Source organism: Eschrichtius robustus, chromosome 12 (assembly GCF_028021215.1).
Source record: "Eschrichtius robustus isolate mEscRob2 chromosome 12, mEscRob2.pri, whole genome shotgun sequence".
Classification (NCBI taxonomy): Eukaryota; Metazoa; Chordata; class Mammalia; order Artiodactyla; family Eschrichtiidae; genus Eschrichtius; species Eschrichtius robustus.
Window position 1 is genome coordinate 30,015,888 of NC_090835.1, and position 16,026 is coordinate 30,031,913.

Here is a 16,026-nt window from a genome sequence, read left to right on the forward strand (position 1 = left end):
GAAGATATACTTTAAAAGATAATGGCTGAGAATTTTTCAAAACTGGCAAAAGTCATCAGTCCAACTATTCAAGACCACACCAAACCCAGAGTTGGGGGTATAGAATATGCACCTAGGCACATCATGGTAAAACTGCAGAAAATCAAATCCAAAGAGTAATTTGTTAGATTTAATAGTAAAAAGAAAAAAAAAAAAACAAAAAAAACTTACTTTCAATGGAGTAATAATTAGACCAAAGACGACAACAGAAAAATCAAAAGACCGTGGAATTACATCTCTAAAGAGCTGAAAAAAATAGCTGCCAACCTAGATTCCATACCCAGTTCATATATTCTTATAGAATGAAGGTGAAACAAACGTTATTTCCTGACAAAAGCTGAGAGGATTCACCACCAGCAGACTCATAGGAAAGGAATTCTAAAGAAGAAGAAATCAAGTAGAAATTGGAAACAATTTTGAACTGAATGAAGAAGACTAAAACTTGTGGATGCAACTAAAGGTGTGTTTAGAGGGTGATTTACTTTTAATTATGACTCATATGCATTTATTAGAAAAAAATTAAAGCTAAAAGTTAATATGCTACACATCTTTGTGGAAATTGCAGTCATTAAAAAGGAGAAGAGCATATAATGAATAATCTTAGACCAATAAGTTTGAAAATTGGGATTAAATCTATTTTTCTAGAAAAAAACGCAGTTTACCCAAACTGACACCAAGTGAAAAATATGAATAATTTGATAACTATTAAAGAACTCAAACCTGAATTAAAACCCTTCTCACAAAGAAAATGTCAGGCCCAGATAGCTTTACTGGTGAATTCTACCACACAATTAAGAGAGAAACAAGAATCTGAATAAGATTCTCAATAAGAATCTTATGACTGGTGGAACAAATTCTGCCAGAGAAAAGGAAAAAGAAAAACCTCTCCCACTTCTCAATTTGTTGTATGAGTTGCCTTACACATGTACCTGACAGGAACATAACAGAAGGGAAATAGATAGACTAATCGCACATGGAAACACAGACGCCACCATCTTAAAAGGATACCCTATAGGTAGACAGACAGATTAATTGCAATGTGTGTGCACGATCTATGAAAAGAATAACACATTAGACTAATCTTATGCCTTTCACCAGACTAATAAAGGATAAATGATAGGATCATCTCAGTAGATGCTGAATAAAAGTTGATCAAATTCAACATCCAACTTAATAAACGTAAAAGTTCTAGAAAAACTAGAGCTAGGAAGGAATCTGTACTTAAGGATGAAATGTTGAACATTATTCACCTGAGACTGCTATGAGATAAGAATATTCACTATTAGCCCTGCTATTTCACAGTGTACCCGAGGTCCCAGGTAGTACAGTGAGGCAAGAACAATAAATAAAAGGATAGGAGGATTAGAAAGGAAGGAATAAAACTGTCATTACTGGTATACAATATGATGTATGCAGAAAACTCAAAAGAATCTACTGAGAGACAATTAAAATTAATCAGAAAGCTTAGCAAGGCCTCTGAATATAAGATCAACATATGCAAGTTTTGAATTTCTCGGCCGTTGTCTTCGCTCAGGCTACCATAACAAAATACAATAGACTGGGTAGCTTAAATAACAGATAATTATTTCTTACATCTGGAGGCTAGAAGTCTAAGATAAGGGCGCCAACATGGTTGGGTTCTGGCGAGAGCCCTCTTCCTGGCCTGTAGCTGGCTACCTTCTCACTGTGTCCTCCTGTGGAGAAGAGAGAGTGAGCTTTAATCTCACTCTTCTTATAAGGACACTAGTCCCATCGTGGGGCCTCTACCCTCATGACCTCATCTAAACCCGACTACCTCCTAAAGGCCATATCTCCAATTACTATCACGTTGGGAGTTAGAGCTTCAACATGTGAATTTTGAGGGGACACAAACCGTCCATAAAACCACACAGAGTATGAAAAAATTTAAAGTTAGCTTATATTAATATCAGAAATCAAATGCCTAGGAATAATTAAAGATATGCGAGCTTCTAGATAGAAAACTAAAATGTTATTAAGAGGCATTAAAGAAGAATTAAATAAATGGAGACATGAGTGACTCAGTTTTACAAAGACTCAAGTCTTCTCAGATTTACCTATAAATTTAATGCTACTCAGATTTACCTATAAATTTAGTGCTGTCTCACATTTACCTATAAATTTAATGCCATAATTTTTGGTGGTGGTGGTGGGTTTCTTTTTTTTTTTTTTGTAAAATTGGAAAAATTAGTTCTAAAATACTGATGGAAATGTAGCCAGAGACGATTAAAAGAACAAGACAGAAGTATAGGAGGGCTTACCCTTAAAGGATATTGACTTATTACAAGGCTACAAAAGTTAAGAGAGCATGGTGTTGGTACAAGGATAAATAGAGTGATGGAACAAACTAGAAAGCCCAGAAACAGATACAGGCATATATGAACACTTGATATAAGATAAAAATGACATCACAGAACTATGGGGAAAGGAAAATCTGTTCAATAAATGGTTCTGGAAAAATTGGATATCCATGTAGAAAACTAATGAAACTATACCCTACCTCATACCATATGCAAAAGTCAGTTCCAGGTGGATTATAATTCAAAATCTGAAGTGCAAATTTAGAAGGGAATATAGGAGAATATTGTCATGGTCTTGCTATAGGGCAAGACTTTTAAAATAGGACAGAAAGCATTATTATTAAAAAAAGATTGATAAACTGGACTACATTCAAATTAATTTTGTTTATCAAAAACCATTAAGGGGGCTTCCCTGGTGGCGTGGTGGTTGGGAGTCCGCTTGCCAATGCAGGGGACACGGGTTCCAGCCCTGGTCTGGGAGGATCCCGCATGCCGCGGAGCAGCTGGGCCCGTGAGCCAGAACTACTGAGCCTGCGCGTCTGGAGCCTGTGCTCCGCAGCGGGAGAGGCCGCGACAGTGAGAGGCCCGCGCACCGCGATGAAGAGTGGCCCCCGCTTGCCGCAACTAGAGAAAGCCCTCGCACAGAAACGAAGACCCAACACAGCCATAAATAAATTAAAAAAAAAAAAAAAAAAAAAAAAAACCATTAAGGGAGAGTAAGAGAGAAAAATGCAAGATACAGGGTGGGAGAAGCTATTTGCCACGTATACAACCAATGAAGGGCCAGTATCCAGAAGGTAATATTTTTAAAGAAAAGAAAAAGAAAAAAATGTATAAGCCAATTAGAGAAAGTCAACAGCCTAGTAGAAAGTACAAAAGGATTTGAACACACACTTCATAAAAAATAGGTCTCAAAATGGCCAGTAATCCTTAGTCATCAGGCAAATGTGTACTTTAAACACAATGAAATACCACTATATACCCACCACAATAGTCAAAATTGTAAAAGACTGACAATATCAAGTGTCTGCAAGAATGCAGAACAACAGAAACCCAAAAGAATACATACTGTGTGATTGCATTCACATAAAGTTCAAAAACAGGCAAAACTAAATTATAGTGTTTAGAGATACATTCATTTACAAGGTAAAATTATAAAGGAAAGCAAGGAAGCAATCATCGTAAAATCAGCCCAGTGGTTACCTTTGTGGAGGAGGCAAGAAGGAGCTTGTGATTCGGGAGGGGAGTGTGGAGTGAGAGGGTGGAAGGGCTGGTAATGTCCTGTTCCTTGTCATGGGTGGGTGGCAAGACACGTTGGCTTTGTATTAATTCTGTAAGCTCTATACATGCACACGCACACACACATACTTTTCTGTATATGTTATATTTCACCGTAACAAGGACTAAAAATAAATCAGATAAATGAAAAATTTTAAATTAAGGACAAAAGAAAAGGAAGGAAGAGATTGACTTTAATGTATGGTTTAATTGCTGGCTGGATATTCAGTTATTCCAGAATAAGTTTAAACAGAAAAGAATAATTGCCGCATATATTCTTCACAGACACTCCACTACTGAAACGGAGCAGGACCCTACGGTCCTTCCCCCGCCACCCCGTGCCCTCAGCCTGCCTTCTGTCTGTGAAAAAAACTTCAGCCGAAGAATAAGTTTAATCAGACAAGTGAGGAAATGCAGAAACAAAGGCAAACAGTCAAACAGGACAAAACAGTAATAGTTCATTTAGTAAACAAAGCCAAGAACCTTTAGTTCCTCCTCAAGGGCTATAGATAATATTCACAGCCATATCCTGTGAGCTGTCTTGTAGATACTGAAACCCCCAGGAGGTGGGAGAAGTCAACTACCTGATGACTAGACTGTAGCCGTGTTAGAAGCTGCCACAATTCCGAGAATTGGCCTCAAGGAAGTGGGAACAAACCGACGCTGGAACTGAAGATTAACTGTACCTAAAACAGTCAAGATGACACTGGTCAGACCACCCCATGACCAGTTTCAAGATGACTGTCGGAGCTGACTGTGCTGTTTCTGCATGTAGCCCCTTCCCCCTCAGCCTGTAAAAGCTCTTGCCCACTGGTAATGGCGGGTGGGGCGGGGGGAGTTGGCCATTGGACAGGAGTCCGCCTCCACCCCCCCTCCCCCCCCCACCCCCATTTGCCGGCATCCAAATTAAAGCAAACTTTCCTTTCCACCAACCTTGCCTCTTTATTGGCTTTTGAGCGGCGAGCAGCCGGACCCCCGCTGTCAGTTACACTGTTACATCAGAGAGTCGATTCTCCTCGTCTTGGCCGTCCTCCCTGACTTTAAGGGACCACGCTGGCCTAGAAGATCATTATTTCAGGAACTGAGGAGGGGAAACCACCACAGAGGATGCTTCATTATTAATGATTCTTAATGATACCACTTATGGAGATCTCATTATGGGCAAGTTATACCAAGCACTTCGCAGGCTTTATCTCAGTTAAACCCCACAACAACCCTCTAGTATTGTCCCAATGTTCACGTGTGGAAACTAGGCCTACGGTCGCTATAGGACTTTCCCAAGGACTCTCAGGTTATACGTGGAGAGTCTGGGCAACCCAGGCAGTCTGACTCTGGAACCCACACTTACCTTTACACTAAAATTGGTGGGTCTCTGTATAGAAATGTCCTCCTCTGCTTAAATCCTAGCTAACTAAAGACAAGAGCTGTACAATGAAGATGAGGTGCAAGATATAGCTCACTCTTACTTCTTCACTAACTTCAGGAAAAGTACCAGTATTTGGTGATTTCTGTGCTGGGGGCTTTGCACAGGTCACTTTATCCAGTCATCACAACCACTCTGCCCAAGAGACAGTGCTGTCCTGTTTCCCTGTGCAGCATCGGCTATGGGCTGAATGTTTGCCTGAAAACTAAAACTGCAGTTGATGAAGAGGAGTGAATCACAGCTAATCCACCGTGGACCATAACGCATAAGATGTTGCATTCCTGGAATCAGTGAGGACTCCCAAGGGCTCCGTTCAAGACCTTTCAGTTAGGGTTTCCTTTAGAGATAGGGGGTTTTCACCAAAAGTCTGTAATTAGCCTTTGGATTTCAAAACATTTAGAAAACAGCTGAGAGAGTCAAACAGAAAATAGGATGGGTGTAGCAGACATGGGACTTTGGAACTGCCAATCTCTCCCAAAACCCCAGTTGTAAGCATGTGACTCCAGCTTGGCCAGTTAGAGAGCTTCTCTACCGTTTGGTGTATGGACATAGAGAGAGAAGCCCCAGAAGGGGTGATATAGACTAGACTTGAGGCTACTGCAGTCATCCTGCTCATATTTGGAGAAGTCTGATGCAGGACAAGCCCCCAGAGGAAAGGCAGACAAAAGATAAAGGGAGGAGAAGAATTGTCTACAGCCACCCCATCCTCCATAGTTAAAAGGTCGAAAAGGCACTTTTCTCTGGAGGCTCATTTGAAATGGGGTTTCCTTACTTGGCATCAAGAGTCCTGGCTACAACGTAGGCCCAGATTGCTTGCCTCCTAGAGGACCTCTTTAACCTTGAGGTTCTAGAACTCAATCACCAACTATTTGTTGAGATTCCACTTGGAGCCCAACACTGTCTGAGGCACAGTAGGTGAAATGCATCCCTGCCCCAGAGATGCTGATGATGAATCTGAAGCAACACGACTGATTTAAGAACAAGCGAGCGTGTAACAGCATTCTGCGCAAGTCGGCAGTACAATGTCAATCCTACCTGTGGCCAAATCGATTTCTCTACCTTATCCCACCATAAAGTAGTTGACTTTGTGTCAGTTGTGTCTACCACCCCATGCCCACAGATAATTACATGCCCTCCAAGAGCCGGCCCCACGGTCTAGGATTAGCCAATCAATTTTAATGCGTATTTAAGAGATTTTTCGAAGTGTGCGAGTCCTTGCGTAAGATGATAGATCACGTAATAATTAAAGCATTAGAAGAGCCCAACTGAGGATTCTCTTTCCACCAGCAGATATCTTTAGGTCAAGAAGGGCTATAAAAACCGGCACATCATTTTCATTCCTTTAAGACAGGCAAAAAATGGCTTTGAATGTAATTAGATGTACTTAGCAATTTTCCTCTAAAGCTCCATATCGTGTTCCAGTGAGGCTCCAAAAAAGTTAAGAACTGTGGGCATTCTGAGCTGCAAGCTGATGGGGTGGTATTGTTTTGAAGAAGTGAAAGCCCATGATATTGCATTAATCATTTTTTTAATTAGAAATAAGCCAGAGTCACAGATAGTTATGGGAAAGGGAAGCTTTGTAACAGGGCTCCTCTTAGAACTCTGCCCCCTCTCTTATCTCTCTGGCGACTCCTGCAGATTCCAGAGTTATCCATTTGGAAAAAGGAATATGCTCAAGGCAGTGAATCGCATTTATCTGTGACACCCCTATCAAGGGTTTGCTTTATACTCTCCTTTCAAGGATCTGTTGTCTATCTGAGCAGGGTTTTTTTTCCTCTTTTTTTTTCTTTTTAAGTTTGAAGATCTTGTTTGTGGTTAATTTTTATTTCTTTAACCCTTCAAAAGAATGACACTCAATGGAACTGAAAAGTAGTGCAAAAGTTTAAAAGAAAATTATTTCCAGTAAAACCTAAGAACTCCCCTCATTCTGGGTAAGGTTTCCTGATGCTGCAGTTAAAAATATAGCTTCTTTATATAGAATATCTTATGTCAACTGTTGACCTGACTCTTAAAATACACATCTATACCCTCAAACTCACCCGAGGTCATACAAAAGAATGAACATATTAAAATAGGAAATATGTTAAGTTTATGATCCTTTTAAATGGGACATCAGATCATGTCCCTCCCCTATACTTTGTAAAGCCAACCAGGACCTAATCACAGGAGGCCTTGTAGGCCACAGAGAAGGACTCAGGATAGAATCCAGTCTCATCTCACCTGACTCTGCCCCACACTCTTGCCTCCAGCTTTCCTGCTCCCTGGCGGTTACTAGATTATGTCAGACAAGCTCCCGCCTCAGGGCCCTGGCATTTTTTGTCCCTCCTGCCTGGAATTCTCTCCTTTCCTCCCTCCATTCTGTATTTGACTGAAATGTCATCTGCTCAGAAGGGCCTTCCCCAAGTTCCCAACCTAAAATAGAGCCCCGTTTCCTCCTATCCCTTAAACTTGCCTTATTTTCCTTCATAGGGCTCACGATCAGCTGTCATCATATTATAGACTTACTTGTTTTTCTGTACCTTCCACTAGCAAGTAAGTGTCCGAGGACAGGGCCATTGTCTTTGGCACTTAGAACAGTGCCTGGCATCTCAGGGGTGCTCAAAAACACTGAGCAAATGAATGAGTGACAATATTTCTTTAGAATCTAGACCTTTCTCTGGGCCAGGTACTACACTAAATGCTTCACTTGTATCATCTTTAGTCCTCATAACAACTCTATGATGTAGATGCTACTATTTTCCTGATATGTAGGTGGTGGAACTGAGGCATAGGTGGGCAAAGTAACTTGACCAAGGTTGCACAGCTAACAAGTCACAGGCCTAACTTGAGCCCAGAGCCCATGCTCTTAATTATTAAGTCAACCCTTTAGATACTCCCAGGGGTCCCCCCACCCCCAGAGCAGCTTCACTGTGTGCTCTCCCCAGAGCCTGCACCCCAGGATACTGTCTTAGAGCAGTGCTGTCCAATAGCAACAGAATGTGAGCCACACATGTCCTTTTACATTTTCCAGAAGCCACGTTAAGGGCAGATTAAATTAATGTTAATAATATGTTATATTTACCCAATATATCCAAATTTAATGATATCTTTATAATATGAAAAATTCCTAATATAAAAATTATACAAATATAAAAAATGAATGTGATATTTTATATTCTTTGTTTAGAGTAAGTCTTTGAAGGCCGGTAGATGTTTTATACTTTCTGCCCATCTCCATTCAGACTAGCCACGTTTCTTAGTGCTCCTTAACCATGGGTGGGTGGTGGATACTATGCTGGACACTGCACTTGTGAAAAGGGGTTGATCTCTGGAGTTAAGGAGATCTGGTTCCAATCCTGCACTTACTGTGTGACTTTTTCCCAGCTGTTAAACTGGGGTTCTGATATCTACGCCACGGGACTGAAGTGAAGATTAAATGAGTTTTCCATACGTAAGGCTGCACACCCCTAGCACAGGAGCTGGCCAGATGGCTTTCCCTCCCACCCAGAAAAGAGAAGCTTCTGAGCACAGCCTTCAGGGCCTCTCTCCTCACTCCAGTTGAGCCCTTTGAGCCAGTGCCTCTGCTTCCACTGTCTGCCGGGGGTGGGGAGGTCTCCAGCGGGAGGGACAGAGTGGGGCGGGGGGGCCCCTGGCTCGAGAACTTCTCCCCTGGACCATCCACCTGAGCTTTGGAGAAGAGGTGAGCCTCCTAGCCCCCTTGCAGGGCACATTTATAGGGCTCTGCATATCCCCAGGGGTCTCTTCCTGGACAAAATAACCCTTAAATCCCCAAGGTGAGCAATCAGCTATCTCTCCTATCAGCGGAAGAGAAAGTTTCCATCTCCCTACTGAGAAAAATCCGAGACTCTGAGCATCTTTGGGCTGGAAGGGAGTTTAAAGAGGCATTACTTCAACCTGTTGTTTTACAAAGGAAGAAACTGTGGTCTAGAGAGCAGATACAACTTGCTCAGGCACACACAGTGATGGTACAGGCTTAAAACTAGACCTTTGTATTTACAGTCCATCTGAACACATGTAGAGATGGAGCTATAGAGATTTCCCTATATGGGCAGCTGACACCTCTGTACGGGATACGTTCATCTTTGTCTTTTCACAATCTGCATTTCATTCTCAGCACTAGAAACTCGGGAGAAGCAGGGTAGTGTGAAATAGTCTCTATTCCCAATAACCTTCAACTGTGTTTTCTTGCCAGTTTTCAACCCTTGATCTTTTGGTGCCACATAGAACTTGAACGTAATTCACGTTAGCCTATTTGTGAGTTACTGAAGTAAACCATAACTTATTTGACCATCAGTTTCATAGCATTAAAATACAACATTAAAGATGTCATCTCTGTTTTTGATGAGAGGCTCTGCTTCAGGTACCAGACTTTTACCCATTAGCCTAAGGATTTTTTTGGATTGTAATCTCAGCTTACATACAAGGCAAATGGAACACAGTTCTATCAACTTCCGTGCCTTTTAAATGGTGGAAAGGAAAAAAATATAATGACCCCATTAGGCTGTTAAATGTGCTGAACCCCGACAAATTCTCGCCGTCATGATCCTTGAGTATTTGTCTATAATCCCTCAGCAAATATACCTTTTATTCAACTACAGAGTTGTAGACACTCCAGACACAAGTGCCATTAATTAAATAACACACTCAGCAAACTCTCAGAGCCATTAATTATCAAAGGTAGCCTGTTCCACACTTGGCTCGAAAATTCTATTATAACAGGAGAGCACAACTAGAGCGAAGGAATATGCTGGAGGAAGGTCACCCTCAAAAGCACGATAAGAAGAAGCTGCCAGACAAAGTAAATGACAAAGCACGCAGACCTCTTAGCTTTTCCTTTGCCCCTTGGAGGATTTGAAGGAAGGGAAAGTGTTTCCCATTGTAGGGACTTTCTTTCTCAAAGTTAGTTTCGTTCGTGGTAGACGGAAGGAACTATAAAGTAATCCTTTTTCATTTCCACTGAGTCTTGGGGAAAAGTAATATCAGCTAAAGATTTAGAGACAAATAAAGGCTGTTCTTCATCAGCTCCATCAGAACGAGGAAGCCTTTTAGGGAGAGTCTCTGAGAGGCACGGATACAGGGAAGTGAATGTCCATGGACCAAACAGGGAAGACAGAAGCCTTAGTGCCTTCAAGTGGGACACGAGAACACGCCCACAGAGCAGCACGAGTTGCCTAGGGGTGGGTTTGCTCTGTTCCGCCCCCTCACTCCCAACACCAAGCCTCAAAGCTTGTGTAGCTTCGTTTGCCAGGACACGAGGGGATCAAAGAGGAGATAAGCCCTGCCGGGCTGCGGTAAATCACTCACAGCCACAAGCGCTGGCATCATCTTTCTTGCATGGTCACTATTCTTTGTGTTTGATTTATCCCTTCAAAGAGAAGAGTGACAATGCTGAGTCTGTGGCCACTCCACAAAGGAGAGCCCCGGGGTGAGCCCCGACCTCGCCTCAGGACAGAGGTCTGCATCTCCCCTCCTGAGGGGGGCTGGCCACATGGTGCCCGGAGCTGTTTTCTGTGCCCCCCTCAAGGTGACAAATGCGGAGGATTGGGAAACAGACCCTGTTTAAAGGGAAGTTAAGGGGCTTCCCTGGTGGCGCGGTGGTTGAGAATCCGCCTGCCGATGCAGGGGACACGGGTTCGAGCCCTGGTCTGGGAAGATCCCACATGCCGCGGAGCAACTAGGCCCGTGAGCCACAACTACTGAGCCTGCGTGTCTGGAGCCTGTGCTCCGCAACAAGAGAGGCCGCGATAGTGAGAGGCCCGCGCACCGCGATGAAGAGTGGTCCCCGCTCGCCGCAACTGGAGAAAGCCCTCGCACAGACACGAAGACCCAACACAGCCAAAAATAAATAAATAATAATTAAAAAGCTCTTTAAAAAAAAAAAAGGGAAGTTAAGTAACACCCTCTCATAGTAGGAAGTTGTGTTATTAATCCGCATGTGTAACCAGCCACAGAGGAACAGTTTTGAGTGAGAAAAAGTGCTGGGAAGTTGCCCTGCTCTCTTGAGCCCATCCTCACATCACTGGGTTTCTGGCCACTGCACTTGGGGAAGGGTAACCCCTTCCTGGCTGTAAATGGAAGGATAATTGCATCGCCTCGGTTACTAATCAGAGTGGCTCTCTGATCCTTGCCATTTCTTCTCCCCCAGCTTCTTTTTTACCCACGTACTGTAAGAGATTGCCATCAGCAGTTTTTGTGGTCCAATTTCTGAGACCAGTTTATTAAGAAAAAGCTGAAAAGCAGGGGTCAGGGGTGCCTGCCCTTAGAAAATGGCTCACCTTGCTTTTGGTGTGAGCAAAATGACTTTCCATGGCTGTCTGCCTGTATCTCAAGCCTGCTACAAACCAAGAGTTACTTTTTTAAAAAAAAGAGAGAGCATTACAGAGGAATTTTATGTTAGGGTCTCACAGCTTTGTTTTGTGGGCGAGTGTAGTTACTTTGTTTTAAAACCATTTCTGTGTCAGCTTTGGGATGGATGCAAAACAAGTTAATTTATTCATCCTTGTGGGCAAGAGGCACTGCCTTTGATGGACAATACTTGTCCTGTACGTGTGGCTCTGCTAAGAGGGCAGAGGACAGACCACCTTAGTAGAAGTTGAATATTTGCCACTGAAGGCTCCTGAAACCTGTCTCCAGCAACTGAATTGCTTTGGGCCTTTGGAGCATTTTACTGGGAGCACACTCTGGAATTGAATGAAGAGGGAGACAAGCTTGGAGTCTTCACCTTCACACTTAATAATTCCCTGCCAGCCCAGGCCACACTCCAGATGGTTAGATCAGAATCTCTAGGGCTGGGGTGAAGGCTTGGCATTGTTTAGACCTCCCCAGGGGGTGTAAACCACAAAGCAGCCTAGGTGAGAAACACTACCTTAAAGAAACAGGGAGGCAGGTTGCGTTTTTATGGTCCCGAAAGTTCCTTTGACACTCTACCAAGGTAGATTACCTGGGGTCAGCTCCCACCCGGGTTCATCTTTAGAAAGAGAGACAGTGATCTGTTTTCTTAGCTTCCAGACAAGAGGGGCCTCCTCCCCTGGGCCTCTAGGATGTAGGAGGGACGGGGTTAATAAGGAAGTCTCCTTCACTGACACGGTAAGAAGAGGTTCCCCTGAATATACGCAGAGGGTGGTTGGAACTGTTGGAAACAGAGGACTCTGCCCCATTTTTTTGTGGAGAGAGACTTTATGGAAGCCTGATGATGCCCGCATGTTTATGGAAACATTGGCGTGGTTCAGTTCAGACCCCGGCTGGGATCCCCTGGCCCCCTGCTTTCACCCTGGACTTACTCAGGCAGGACAACAAACTGCAAATCGACTCCAAAGACTTTCCTGAAGGTTTCAGGGAGAGATGGGCGAAAGGATTACAGCCCACACAGCAGATCTTACTCAAAACTTACTTACATCTTCTCCATCGGACTGTTTTATTTTCCTTCCTAATTCAAAGCTCCCCCTCTCCCAAAATCTCTTCTACCCTGCAGAGCCACGGGGCCTCCCTTCTGTCTCCATCTCCTGCTCTGTAAAGCCAGCCCCTGCTCTGAGCTTCGTGATGCCACCTGTTCCTCCTCCAGCGTGGCCTTGCAGGGGGACGGGACAGTCCCAGCTCATCTTCACTGTGTTCCTTGGGAACACAGAAATACTTGAAAAGCACGTGTTCAGGGGGATCAGTCAAACCTCGGACATTCTGGGCTTCTGTTCTCAGAACTCCAAAAGCCCACATTTTCTGGACTGCTTACCTGGCACCCGATTATCTACTGCCTTGCCTCACCCTGTGTGATGGGTTTCCCCAAATGGGCTGGAAGCACCTCGAGGATCTCATTATTCAGCTCTTTGCACCCTCCTTAGAGCCTTCTTCATGCTTCAGTAAATACATGTGTTGATACGCCCACATAGCATTGAAAACACCACTGCCTAGAGGTGAGATCAAAGGGAAGTGGAGACACGAAGGGCACGAAGTACATGTAGTCCAACCAGAAGATGGCAAGGTGAGTCCGTTGCCCAGATGTGCCCTCTTGGGTAATGAGGCCGAATCTCCCCCCGTGTAGCTGAGCACTGACTTTCACTTGCTTGGACGTTCGTGGGCCTCTGCTGCCTGGTGGCCTCTGCCTGGCAGTGCAACACAGAGAGTAAGTAGTGATGAGGACAGCAATGGAGGCTCACACTGGTGGGTCCTTCTGATGCGGTAGGCACGGCTCTGAGCGCTTTACGTGTGTTAACCCCCTCAGTCCTTCCCGCAGCCCCAACCCTGCACGTCTTAACATCACCCACTCACACACACACAGCCAGTAAATGACGAGGCTGGGCTTCCGCCCTAAGTCTCAAAGTCTGACGTGTTCACTCGCTGTGCTCTGGCAATGAAAAGCGGACTCTGCCTCCCACAAGCTTCCAGGCTAGTTGGAGAGAAGGAACTGCTGAAGACAGAGCCTTAAGTAGCCAGGCGGACAGCTTGAATGCCAAGGCCGTGTGAGGCATGCTTTGCAGAAGCATCAGAAGCAGACTGACAGAAGGCCTGCTCAGGAATGGATGCACAGGCATCCAGGGAGATTCAGAAATTACGGGGCTGGTGTCGGGAAGGGCGGGTGAAGGAAATAACACAGGGCCACAGTGTTCAAAAGACCAAAAATAAAACCGAGGGAAGCTTCTCCTAGGACATAAATCTGCCCTCGACAGGTGAGGCGGAGGAAAAGAAAGGGCACATCCATTCTCAGGCCTGCACAGGTGCCTCTGACTCAGAGTCAATAATCGTTCAAGGACAAGGGCAATGACGAATGATCGGGAGATGCCGCACGTGTGCAAGCAAGATGGGCGGTGCTGGGAGCAAGAGGGGAAGATCCCTGCGCCACACAGGAATGAGACAGGCCCCCTTCTGCAGGGGGTGGGGAGGGTGCAAATTGACTGGTACCTACCCCCTACTTTCCACGCCTCACTTACAGACATCAGTGGACCTGGGGAGGCGGGGAGGGGATCCTGAACCGAAGTGTGAAGGCTGAAGCAGAAGTGAGTTGGTTTCTGTGTTCTGGATCCTGGAAGGGAGCAGATGTAATTCCAAAGGGATGCCCTGCCTGCCCTTTGCTCTGTGGCCTTCTTATGAACTTATAGAAAAAGTATAGTGCTAGACTCACTAAAAACTCACTCCATGAACCAGAGGCTGAAGTGTGTGCCCGTGTGTCCTCAACCAGTGGGGCTGAATGGGCCCATATTGAGGTATTGAGCATATCCTTGAACTACACACTGGAACGAGCAGGAAGCTGGGTCTTTGCACCTTGGCCTCCCAGGTCTGTGTCCACAGTGTTGCACTCAAAGCCGTTAAGAGCGAACAGTAAGTGAAAAGCCATGTAAATCTTCACTGAAGTCTCTGGAAAACCCTGAAGGAAAGTCCATTTGTGCATCTCCACAGTGGTTTTCAAAATCTCTTCATATGTCACACCCATGGTAGCTGCCCCTAATATCTCCTAGGAGCCCTTTCTTTCAACCTCCCCCGAATTGTTTGAAATCTAGCCTGGAAAATTCTGCTCTGTCTCCCCCTCCTATTTAATTTTCCCTTTCCTGGAATGGTCTGCCCTTGTAGTGTCCTCCAAGCAAGTTAGCCCCAGCTAATCCAGCTCCTGACCACACCCACGTTACTAATCCCAGTAAGTAAGGCCCAGAAGCCAAGGCTCCGACAGGTTCTCCTTTGGGGTAAAGAGAGGGTATCAGAGCTATGAAATACATTTCTATGAGCTAGGAATTATCTTTTTTTTTCCTTTTTCTGCAAATAAGATTAAAGGGCTTCCCCCACTTTCCTATTTTATAAGTAGAAATCCTTTGTTTTAGGCCTGGCCTAAATCCTTCAGGTAACTTGGCCTTGAAGCAAAGCTGATTCTGCATGCTACATACTAGCTCAAGAATTCCCCCGATCCAGGGGCGGGTGCCTCAGACTCATATGGAGCCTTGTTAACAAGCACAGATTCTTGGCCTTCTCTCCACACCTGCTAATTCAGAATGTGGAGGACAGGCTGGAGAAATCTGTGTTTTTCTTACAAGCTTACCAGGTACTTCTGATAATGTCTACGTTTGAGAATCTATTCTTATCTAATTCAAGGTCTGAATTGGCTTCATTTTGTATATAAGACTTGCGTCCTTAAAACAGATTAAGAGACCATGCGGTTGACCTCTGGGGCCTAGGCTGTGGGCAGAAGCCACAGAACAGGTGGAGATCCAGGGAGTACGGGCAGAAGCAGGGCTGGAATCCACCTATGTCACGCCACCGGCCCACATCTATATGGCTTCATGTAACGTGTTAATGGCAATCTAAGAGATTGGCAGTAAGCAAATTTACATTTTGTTTATTGCCGTGATTCAAAAGAAACGCTATTTGTTCTAACTAAATGTCTGGTTTATGTTCTGTCATTTCCAGGCACCAAAGGAACTCAAACAAATCCCAAGGCATAAGGAAATGGGCCTCGCGCTTTAGGAACCTGCGGCACTGAAAATGAAGCTAAGCAGACTTTATTACATCCTACAATTCGACAGCCTTTTGCAAAGCGTTTTATTATGCTTGTGGAAGCAGTCGGGGTTATGTTTCAATCACAGTGACTGACAGGCTGCCTTCAAAACGACAGCACCCGTGGCCCTTCCACACTTCCTTGGCTATGTACTTAGAATAGAACCTTTTCTAAATTGTCCCTTGGCCTGGATGGAAATAAAATGATAGTTAAAATATTTAGCTTGCATGTTGGCTAACTTAAAAATTGACATTTGGGGTCCTCTGAAAGGCACAGCTGAGGATGTTGATCTCTCAGATCGCCTGTGCTTCCTGCAAACCAAAGGTTTGTTAAGGCTGAGAGAAGATTTACAGAGTTTCCTTCATGGTAGGTAAGATAATAGAATGAGAAATGTCCACCTTTTCCTCGGTTATATTCTCCTCCTGCCTTGGGTGCAGAGAGGCAGAGCTGAAAGAGTTTAAGATGGCAAAATTAGCTTCAGGAAACTAATAAAC

The 16,026-nt window shown here is 44.3% G+C and overlaps 1 protein-coding gene across 11 annotated transcripts in view; it reads left to right on the top strand.

Moving 5' to 3' along the window:
• The window catches only part of FHIT (fragile histidine triad diadenosine triphosphatase), a 1,501,152-nt gene extending 1,485,435 nt beyond the window's left edge, over positions 1 to 15,717 (top strand). For all 11 annotated transcript variants that reach the window (XM_068557818.1, XM_068557827.1, XM_068557828.1 and 8 more), the window contains one exon: positions 15,445 to 15,717. The gene's annotated coding sequence lies outside the window, so the exon portion shown is untranslated. The remainder of the gene's footprint in view (positions 1 to 15,444) is intronic.
• Positions 15,718 to 16,026: the final 309 nt, after the last annotated feature.